Source organism: Bactrocera oleae, chromosome X (assembly GCF_042242935.1).
Source record: "Bactrocera oleae isolate idBacOlea1 chromosome X, idBacOlea1, whole genome shotgun sequence".
In the NCBI taxonomy this organism is placed as follows: Eukaryota; Metazoa; Arthropoda; class Insecta; order Diptera; family Tephritidae; genus Bactrocera; species Bactrocera oleae.
This window is the reverse complement of record NC_091541.1, coordinates 26,334,880-26,344,347: the sequence shown is the minus strand read 5'-3', so window position 1 is coordinate 26,344,347 and position 9,468 is coordinate 26,334,880. Positions and strand designations below refer to the sequence as shown.

Below are 9,468 nucleotides of genomic sequence, written 5' to 3'. Positions count from 1 at the left end.
GATTGGCGAAATCGGACCATTACCACGCCCACAAAATGCTTTTAAGCGAAAAATATTAAATGCTATAATTACGTCACAAATTACTAGAAAAAAAATTGACTTAGTGCAAAAAATTGAGCAATAGGTATGGCACAGGTACCTAAGGGTACTTAGTTAAATATTTTCAAAACTACTCGACAAATGTCAAGAAACTTTTGTGCGCGACACTAGTTTAATATTCTTGTTATATTGTGTAAAAGGTAAATTTATACTACAACCACACTACATCCCATATATGATATGATTTCATATGATTCTTTCACTTTCGAAAATATAAATACTATATTATATATTCATCGATATATACGATATAATACCAACCGGAAGTTTAAAATTCTTATATAAGGTATATCGGGCTTAGTAAGAGTATTGACCCGATTTTATCCACGTTTGCTGTCACGACATACTATTACCTGATAAATGTTCTCTCCGACTTTCATTAAGAAAACGCACATACTTATATACCGCATATAAAGCCAACTGGTAGTTCAAAAATCAAATCTATTGTGAAATTTTGAACAAATTGATTTTTTTTTCATATTTTGATAGCAAATATGTTGTTGTTGTAAAAGTTACCTAATTCGAGTTTGGGTGATAAATTCCAGATTGGTTGTCGTCGAGGTCATCTAAAGGGAGGCCCAGGAAACGAGCTGTTTCGACGGGGTCGGACCATAAGGAAAAGGGTGTTAGATGAGTGGGGTTCGTTGGGCATGCAAAGGGGTGGTAAGTGTCATGCAGAGACTCATTGCACGCAGGACATGTGTTTGGTATGTCGAGGTCTATTCTGGATAAGTAGGAGTTTAACCTGCTACAATATCCAGAGCGAAGTTGCGCGAGGGTCACTCTGGTTTCGCGAGGCAACTCAAGCTCTACGTCTGCTATGGGTGGTGGTTTGATTCGTAGTACGCCATTCACTGAGAGGGAGTCGGTGAAGGTATTGATGGCTCCACTGTGAATGGCGGTCAGTGCCTGTCTGAATTTCGTTGCGTCCGAAGTCCGGTCGGCGTACTGTCTAATATCGTGGACGTAATCAAGGAAAAACCTCTTGCTGTTTCTAGGACGCGGCTTCACTTCAAGCAGACAACTGCAGGGGTGGTTTCTACGAAAACAATCCAGCAGAAACTGCTTTGAGAGGAGCTCGTTATGTTCCTTAACCGGAAGCATACGGGCCTCAGTGTGGAGATGTTCGATTGGGGACATCAAGAGACATCCCGTGATAGTCCGGAGTGCAGTGTTCTGACAGGTTTGGAGTTTCTTCGTCAGCGTAGCACTACATCCAGGCGACCTAATTGGGGCTGCATAGTTTAGGACCGGCCGGCCGATTGCCTTGTATGTCGCAAGCAACGTTTCTTTGTATTTTCCCCAAAAGCTGCCGGCAAGCTATTTGAGGATTTTGTTGCGGCTCTGTACTTTGGCAGTTATCGCGGTCGTGTGAGGAGTGAAGGAGCAAAGACTGTCTTATGTAACGCCTAAAATTTTAGGGTTGTTTACGTTCGGAATTTTGGTACCATCGACTAAAATGTCGAGCAGGTCTTAAGATGGCTCCATCCATTGCATGTATTGCACCTAACCGAGGTGGAGTTTGGATGGAGCCTTCTTGCGCAAACGCAGCAGTAAAATTCTTCGGGGCCCGGGTTGGACTCGATGCCAGAACGGGTCAGGAGGATACGGAGCAACCCTGCAGCTAGGCGTTGCTCCTTAACCTTCTTAAATGCTGCAAGTTTTGCGTGTTTTTGCGCAACAGCTACTACAGTTTTGCTTTTTCGAACTTTCAACTTTGGCAAAGATGCTAGGTTTGCTTTTTCGAACTGGTTGTATTATGAATACTGCGCAGTTTGCCGTGCCCAAAACGCTCTAGTTTTGGTGCCGTCAAAGGGTAGCCGCTCAGTTCACTCCGGTATCCCAGTTTGTTTTTAAATGCGTTTTTCTCCAAACAACATTTTCCGGACCTTTTTTCGCGCCGCTCAAAAAATATTTAATTTCAAAAATTTCACTGTGTGTTCTTGGAATATGTATAAATATACCTTGAAATTTTCGATACCTTGAAAAAGCGGTGGAGTAGTTTTTTTTTTAATTTCCAAAAATCGACGTTTTTTTAAGCTGTCTTATGGGGGTTGAAAGTTTTTACGACCATATCGATATCGGTCAATATAGATATCTTAGCTAAATCGGGTGTCCATATAATACTGAATTTAATATAGTTTAATGCCAAAAATATGTGTAATAACATAAAATTGGGTGAGAAAATGTCCTAACCCGAAAATACCCGATATAGTGATTTCCGCCTTTTTACCTGAAGTTTAACCGTTTATCTTGGTCAACTATAAGATATTTTAATGAAATTGTTCTAGACATTGACCTAAACCTTATATAACAACATTTATAAAATTTCCGATCATCTCGTTGACTTTTTTCAGATTATGTTTATAAGAATATTTTGAAGTTATATAAAGTAGAGAAAGTACAACAAAAGTAGATTTTCTCTTTCTGCATAAATGGTTGTTCGATTTTTGACTGCATATCAGCAGAGTATCAGCAAATATGCAACACAGTTGCTGTACTGCTGCAATTATTACGACGCTCGAACGCACCCATAATGATTTTCGTTATTTCAGAAGACTTTATGCCGAATGTCAGTCAACCTGTGAGGTATACAAGTATTTACATAAATTTTCTCGAATATACTTGTGTAATGCCAAAAAGCTCCTAGCACCAGTATACCCTACATATAGCCACTTTGGTGCAGTTTATATCTTATACATATGTACATACATATAGCTAATTAGAGTTGATTGGGTTGATTCTAATATAAATATCTCGGGCATGAAGCAATAGATATTAATAAAACTAAGTGAGTCTATAACATATAACATAAGTTGATTAGATACCAAATATGATTATAACCGATTAACGATTAAATTAAGAATGTTGAATTCTTTCGCACCATTTTTATAAACTCGCAAAATATTGTGGCAGAGTATAAGTCTAATTCACATAACGGTTGTTTGCAACACATAAAACTAATCGTGATATATATGTATATATAGTTGTATATATATATGATCTGGATGCCGATAGTTGAATTCCGTTTATCTGTCCGCCCGTAAGCTCTTGCAAGCGATAACTTGAATACAAATTGAGATACCGTGATGAAACTTAGTACACGTATCTTTTGGCTACTTAGTAAGGTTACTGTTGCAGATTGGCGAAATCGGTGCATTACCACGCCCACAAAATGCTTTTAAGCGAAAAATATTATTATTCGTCACAAATTACTAGAAAAAAAATTGACTTAGTGCAAAAAATTGAGCAATAGGTATGGCACAGGTACCTAAGGGTACTTAGTTAAATATTTTCAAAACTACTCGACCAATGTCAAGAAAATTTTGTGCACGACACTAGTTTAATATTCTTGTTATATTGTGTAAAAGGTAAATTCATACTACAACCACACTACATCCCATATATGATATGATTTCTTATGATTCTTTCACTTTCGAAAATATAAATACTATATTATATATTCACCGATATATACGATATAATACCAACCGGAAGTTTAAAATTCTTATAAAAGGTATATCGGGCTTAGTAAGAGTATTGACATACTTATTATTATACTAATAGCAAATATGTATATGTTGTTGTTGCTCGAATATACTTGTGTAATGCCAAAAAGCTCCTAGCACCAGTATTCCCTACATATAGCCACTTTGGTGCAGTTTATATCTTATACATATGTACATACATATAGCTAATTAGAGTTGATTGGGTTGATTCTAATATAAATATCTCGGGCATGAAGCAATAGATAGTAATAAAACTAAGTGAGTCTATGCCATATAACATAAGTTGATTAGATACCATATATGATTATAATCGATTAACGATTAAATTAAAAATGTTGAATTCTTTCGCACCATTTTTATAAACTCGCAAAATATTGTGGCAGAGTATAAGTTTAATTCACCTAACGGTTGTTTGCAACACATAAAACTGATCGTGATATATATGTATATATAGTTGTATATATATATGATGAGGATGCCGATAGTTGAATTCCGTTTATCTGTCCGCTCGTAAGCTCTTGCAAGCGATAACTTGAATACAAATTGAGATACCGTGATGAAACTTAGTACACGTATTTTATGGCTACTTAGTAAGGTTACTTTTGCAGATTGGCGAAATCGGTCCATTACCACGCCCACAAAACGCTTTTAAGCGAAAAATATTATTATTCGTCACAAATTACTAGAAAAAAAATTTACTTAGTGCAAAAAATTGAGCAATAGGTATGGCACAGGTACCTAAGGGTACTTAGTTAAATATTTTCAAAACTACTCGACCAATGTCAAGAAAATTTTGTGCACGACACTAGTTTAATATTCTTGTTATATTGTGTAAAAGGTAAATTCATACTACAACCACACTACATCCCATATATGATATGATTTCATATGATTCTTTCACTTTCGAAAATATAAATACTATATTATATATTCACCGATATATACGATATAATACCAACCGGAAGTTTAAAATTCTTATAAAAGGTATATCGGGCTTAGTAAGAGTATTGACATACTTATTATTATACTGATAGCAAATATGTATATGTTGTTGTTGCTCGAATATACTTGTGTAATGCCAAAAAGCTCCTAGCACCAGTATTCCCTACATATAGCCACTTTGGTGCAGTTTATATCTTATACATATGTACATACATATAGCTAATTAGAGTTGATTGGGTTGATTCAAATATAAATATCTCGGGCATGAAGCAATAGATAGTAATAAAACTAAGTGAGTCTATGCCATATAACATAAGTTGATTAGATACCATATATGATTATAATCGATTAACGATTAAATTAAAAATGTTGAATTCTTTCGCACCATTTTTATAAACTCGCAAATTATTGTGGCAGAGTATAAGTTTAATTCATCTAACGGTTGTTTGCAACACATAAAACTAATCGTGATATATATGTATTTATAGTTGTATATATATATGATCAGGATGCCGATAGTTGAATTCCGTTTATCTGTCCGCCCGTAATCTCTTGCAAATTGAGATACCGTGATGAAACTTAGAACACGTATTTTTTGTCTACTAAGTAAGGTTACTGTTGCAGATTGGCGAAATCGGACCATTACCACGCCCACAAAATGCTTTTAAGCGAAAAATATTAAATGCTATAATTACGTCACAAATTACTAGAAAAAAAATTGACTTAGTGCAAAAAATTGAGCAATAGGTATGGCACAGGTACCTAAGGGTACTTAGTTAAATATTTTCAAAACTACTCGACAAATGTCAAGAAACTTTTGTGCGCGACACTAGTTTAATATTCTTGTTATATTGTGTAAAAGGTAAATTTATACTACAACCACACTACATCCCATATATGATATGATTTCATATGATTCTTTCACTTTCGAAAATATAAATACTATATTATATATTCATCGATATATACGATATAATACCAACCGGAAGTTTAAAATTCTTATATAAGGTATATCGGGCTTAGTAAGAGTATTGACCCGATTTTATCCACGTTTGCTGTCACGACATACTATTACCTGATAAATGTTCTCTCCGACTTTCATTAAGAAAACGCACATACTTATATACCGCATATAAAGCCAACTGGTAGTTCAAAAATCAAATCTATTGTGAAATTTTGAACAAATTGATTTTTTTTTCATATTTTGATAGCAAATATGTTGTTGTTGTAAAAGTTACCTAATTCGAGTTTGGGTGATAAATTCCAGATTGGTTGTCGTCGAGGTCATCTAAAGGGAGGCCCAGGAAACGAGCTGTTTCGACGGGGTCGGACCATAAGGAAAAGGGTGTTAGATGAGTGGGGTTCGTTGGGCATGCAAAGGGGTGGTAAGTGTCATGCAGAGACTCATTGCACGCAGGACATGTGTTTGGTATGTCGAGGTCTATTCTGGATAAGTAGAAGTTTAACCTGCTACAATATCCAGAGCGAAGTTGCGCGAGGGTCACTCTGGTTTCGCGAGGCAACTCAAGCTCTACGTCTGCTATGGGTGGTGGTTTGATTCGTAGTACGCCATTCACTGAGAGGGAGTCGGTGAAGGTATTGATGGCTCCACTGTGAATGGCGGTCAGTGCCTGTCTGAATTTCCTTGCGTCCGAAGTCCGGTCGGCGTACTGTCTAATATCATTGACGTAATCAAGGAAAAACCTCTTGATGTTTCTAGGACGCGGCTTCACTTCAAGCAGACAACTGCAGGGGTGGTTTCTACGAAAACAATCCAGCAGAAACTGCTTTGAGAGGAGCTCGTTATGTTCCTTAACCGGAAGCATACGGGCCTCAGTGTGGAGATGTTCGATTGGGAACATCAAGAGACATCCCGTGATAGTCCGGAGTGCAGTGTTCTGACAGGTTTGGAGTTTCTTCGTCAGCGTAGCACTACATCCAGGCGACCTAATTGGGGCTGCATAGTTTAGGACCGGCCGGCCGATTGCCTTGTATGTCGCAAGCAACGTTTCTTTGTATTTTCCCCAAAAGCTGCCGGCAAGCTATTTGAGGATTTTGTTGCGGCTCTGTACTTTGGCAGTTATCGCGTTCGTGTGAGGAGTGAAGGAGCAAAGACTGTCTTATGTAACGCCTAAAATTTTAGGGTTGTTTACGTTCGGAATTTTGGTACCATCGACTAAAATGTCGAGCAGGTCTTAAGATGGCTCCATCCATTGCATGTATTGCACCTAACCGAGGTGGAGTTTGGATGGAGCCTTCTAGCGCAAACGCAGCAGTAAAATTCTTCGGGGCCCGGGTTGGACTCGATGCCAGAACGGGTCAGGAGGATACGGAGCAACCCTGCAGCTAGGCGTTGCTCCTTAACCTAGAACTTACCGATACAAACAGGGTTACATCGCCGAAATAACAGCCCTTCGCCGGATAAAATCCGGGTCAATTCCGGTAACGTAGAACCATACATATAATATTTGCAAGTCTATATATATACATAGGGGCTGGATGATGTCCTTGCATAAGTCTATTAAAAACTGCGCATTCGAAAATTTGTATTTTCAAGCAGAAAAATGTGAAATATATCTGATTAATACTCTCACTGACGAGTTAGATAGCAAAACGGATGGATTTCTATTAGCTAAGTACCAAAAGAGAAAGAATCGTGTAAAGAAGAAGAATATTATTAATTGTGAATATCTTTTAAGTCCAAGGTATTATTCCAAAAGGGATAGCTTTAGCGCACTTGATGTATTCTTTCTACTAAATCCTATAAAATAAAATAAAATCCACAAATTTAACAAAGCAACAATATTAAAACTATATTTATCATAAGTCACTTACAATGACATTTTAGCTAGCACAGTTGGTTATGGTGTAATTTTTTGTGTAACTACTTCTTAAATGCTGCAAGTTTTGCGTGTTTTTGCGCAACAGCTACTACAGTTTGGCTTTTTCGAACTTTCAACTTTGGCAAAGATGCTAGGTTTGCTTTTTCGAACTGGTTGTATTATGAATACTGCGCAGTTTGCCGTGCCCAAAACGCTCTAGTTTTGGTGCCGTCAAAGGGTAGCCGCTCAGTTCACTCCGGTATCCCAGTTTGTTTTTAAATGCGTTTTTCTCCAAACAACATTTTCCGGACCTTTTTTCGCGCCGCTCAAAAAATATTTAATTTCAAAAATTTCACTGTGTGTTCTTGGAATATGTATAAATATACCTTGAAATTTTCGATACCTTGAAAAAGCGGTGGAGTAGTTTTTTTTTTAATTTCCAAAAATCGACGTTTTTTTAAGCTGTCTTATGGGGGTTGAAAGTTTTTACGACCATATCGATATCGGTCAATATAGATATCTTAGCTAAATCGGGTGTCCATATAATACTGAATTTAATATAGTTTAATGCCAAAAATATGTGTAATAACATAAAATTGGGTGAGAAAATGTCCTAACCCGAAAATACCCGATATAGTGATTTCCGCCTTTTTACCTGAAGTTTAACCGTTTATCTTGGTCAACTATAAGATATTTTAATGAAATTGTTCTAGACATTGACCTAAACCTTATATAACAACATTTATAAAATTTCCGATCATCTCGTTGACTTTTTTCAGATTATGTTTATAAGAATATTTTGAAGTTATATAAAGTAGAGAAAGTACAACAAAAGTAGATTTTCTCTTTCTGCATAAATGGTTGTTCGATTTTTGACTGCATATCAGCAGAGTATCAGCAAATATGCAACACAGTTGCTGTACTGCTGCAATTATTACGACGCTCGAACGCACCCATAATGATTTTCGTTATTTCAGAAGACTTTATGCCGAATGTCAGTCAACCTGTGAGGTATACAAGTATTTACATAAATTTTCTCGAATATACTTGTGTAATGCCAAAAAGCTCCTAGCACCAGTATACCCTACATATAGCCACTTTGGTGCAGTTTATATCTTATACATATGTACATACATATAGCTAATTAGAGTTGATTGGGTTGATTCTAATATAAATATCTCGGGCATGAAGCAATAGATATTAATAAAACTAAGTGAGTCTATAACATATAACATAAGTTGATTAGATACCAAATATGATTATAACCGATTAACGATTAAATTAAGAATGTTGAATTCTTTCGCACCATTTTTATAAACTCGCAAAATATTGTGGCAGAGTATAAGTCTAATTCACATAACGGTTGTTTGCAACACATAAAACTAATCGTGATATATATGTATATATAGTTGTATATATATATGATCAGGATGCCGATAGTTGAATTCCGTTTATCTGTCCGCCCGTAAGCTCTTGCAAGCGATAACTTGAATACAAATTGAGATGAAACTTAGTTCACGTATTTTTTGGCTACTTAGTAAGGTTACTGTTGCAGATTGGCGAAATTGGTGCATTACCACGCCCACAAAATGCTTTTAAGCGAAAAATATTATTATTCGTCACAAATTACTAGAAAAAAAATTGACTTAGTGCAAAAAATTGAGCAATAGGTATGGCACAGGTACCTAAGGGTACTTAGTTAAATATTTTCAAAACTACTCGACCAATGTCAAGAAAATTTTGTGCACGACACTAGTTTAATATTCTTGTTATATTGTGTAAAAGGTAAATTCATACTACAACCACACTACATCCCATATATGATATGATTTCATATGATTCTTTCACTTTCGAAAATATAAATACTATATTATATATTCACCGATATATACGATATAATACCAACCGGAAGTTTAAAATTCTTATAAAAGGTATATCGGGCTTAGTAAGAGTATTGACCCGATTTTATCCACGTTTGCTGTCACGACATACTATTACCTGATAAATGTTCTCTCCGACTTTCATTAAGAAAACGCACATACTTATATACCGCGTATAAAGCCAACTGGTAGTTCAAAAATCAAATCTATTGTGAA

The 9,468-nt window shown here is 36.2% G+C and overlaps 1 pseudogene; it reads right to left on the bottom strand.

Moving 5' to 3' along the window:
- Positions 1-615: 615 nt before the first annotated feature.
- On the bottom strand, positions 616-2,634 carry LOC138858181 (uncharacterized; annotated as a pseudogene).
- Positions 2,635-9,468: the final 6,834 nt, after the last annotated feature.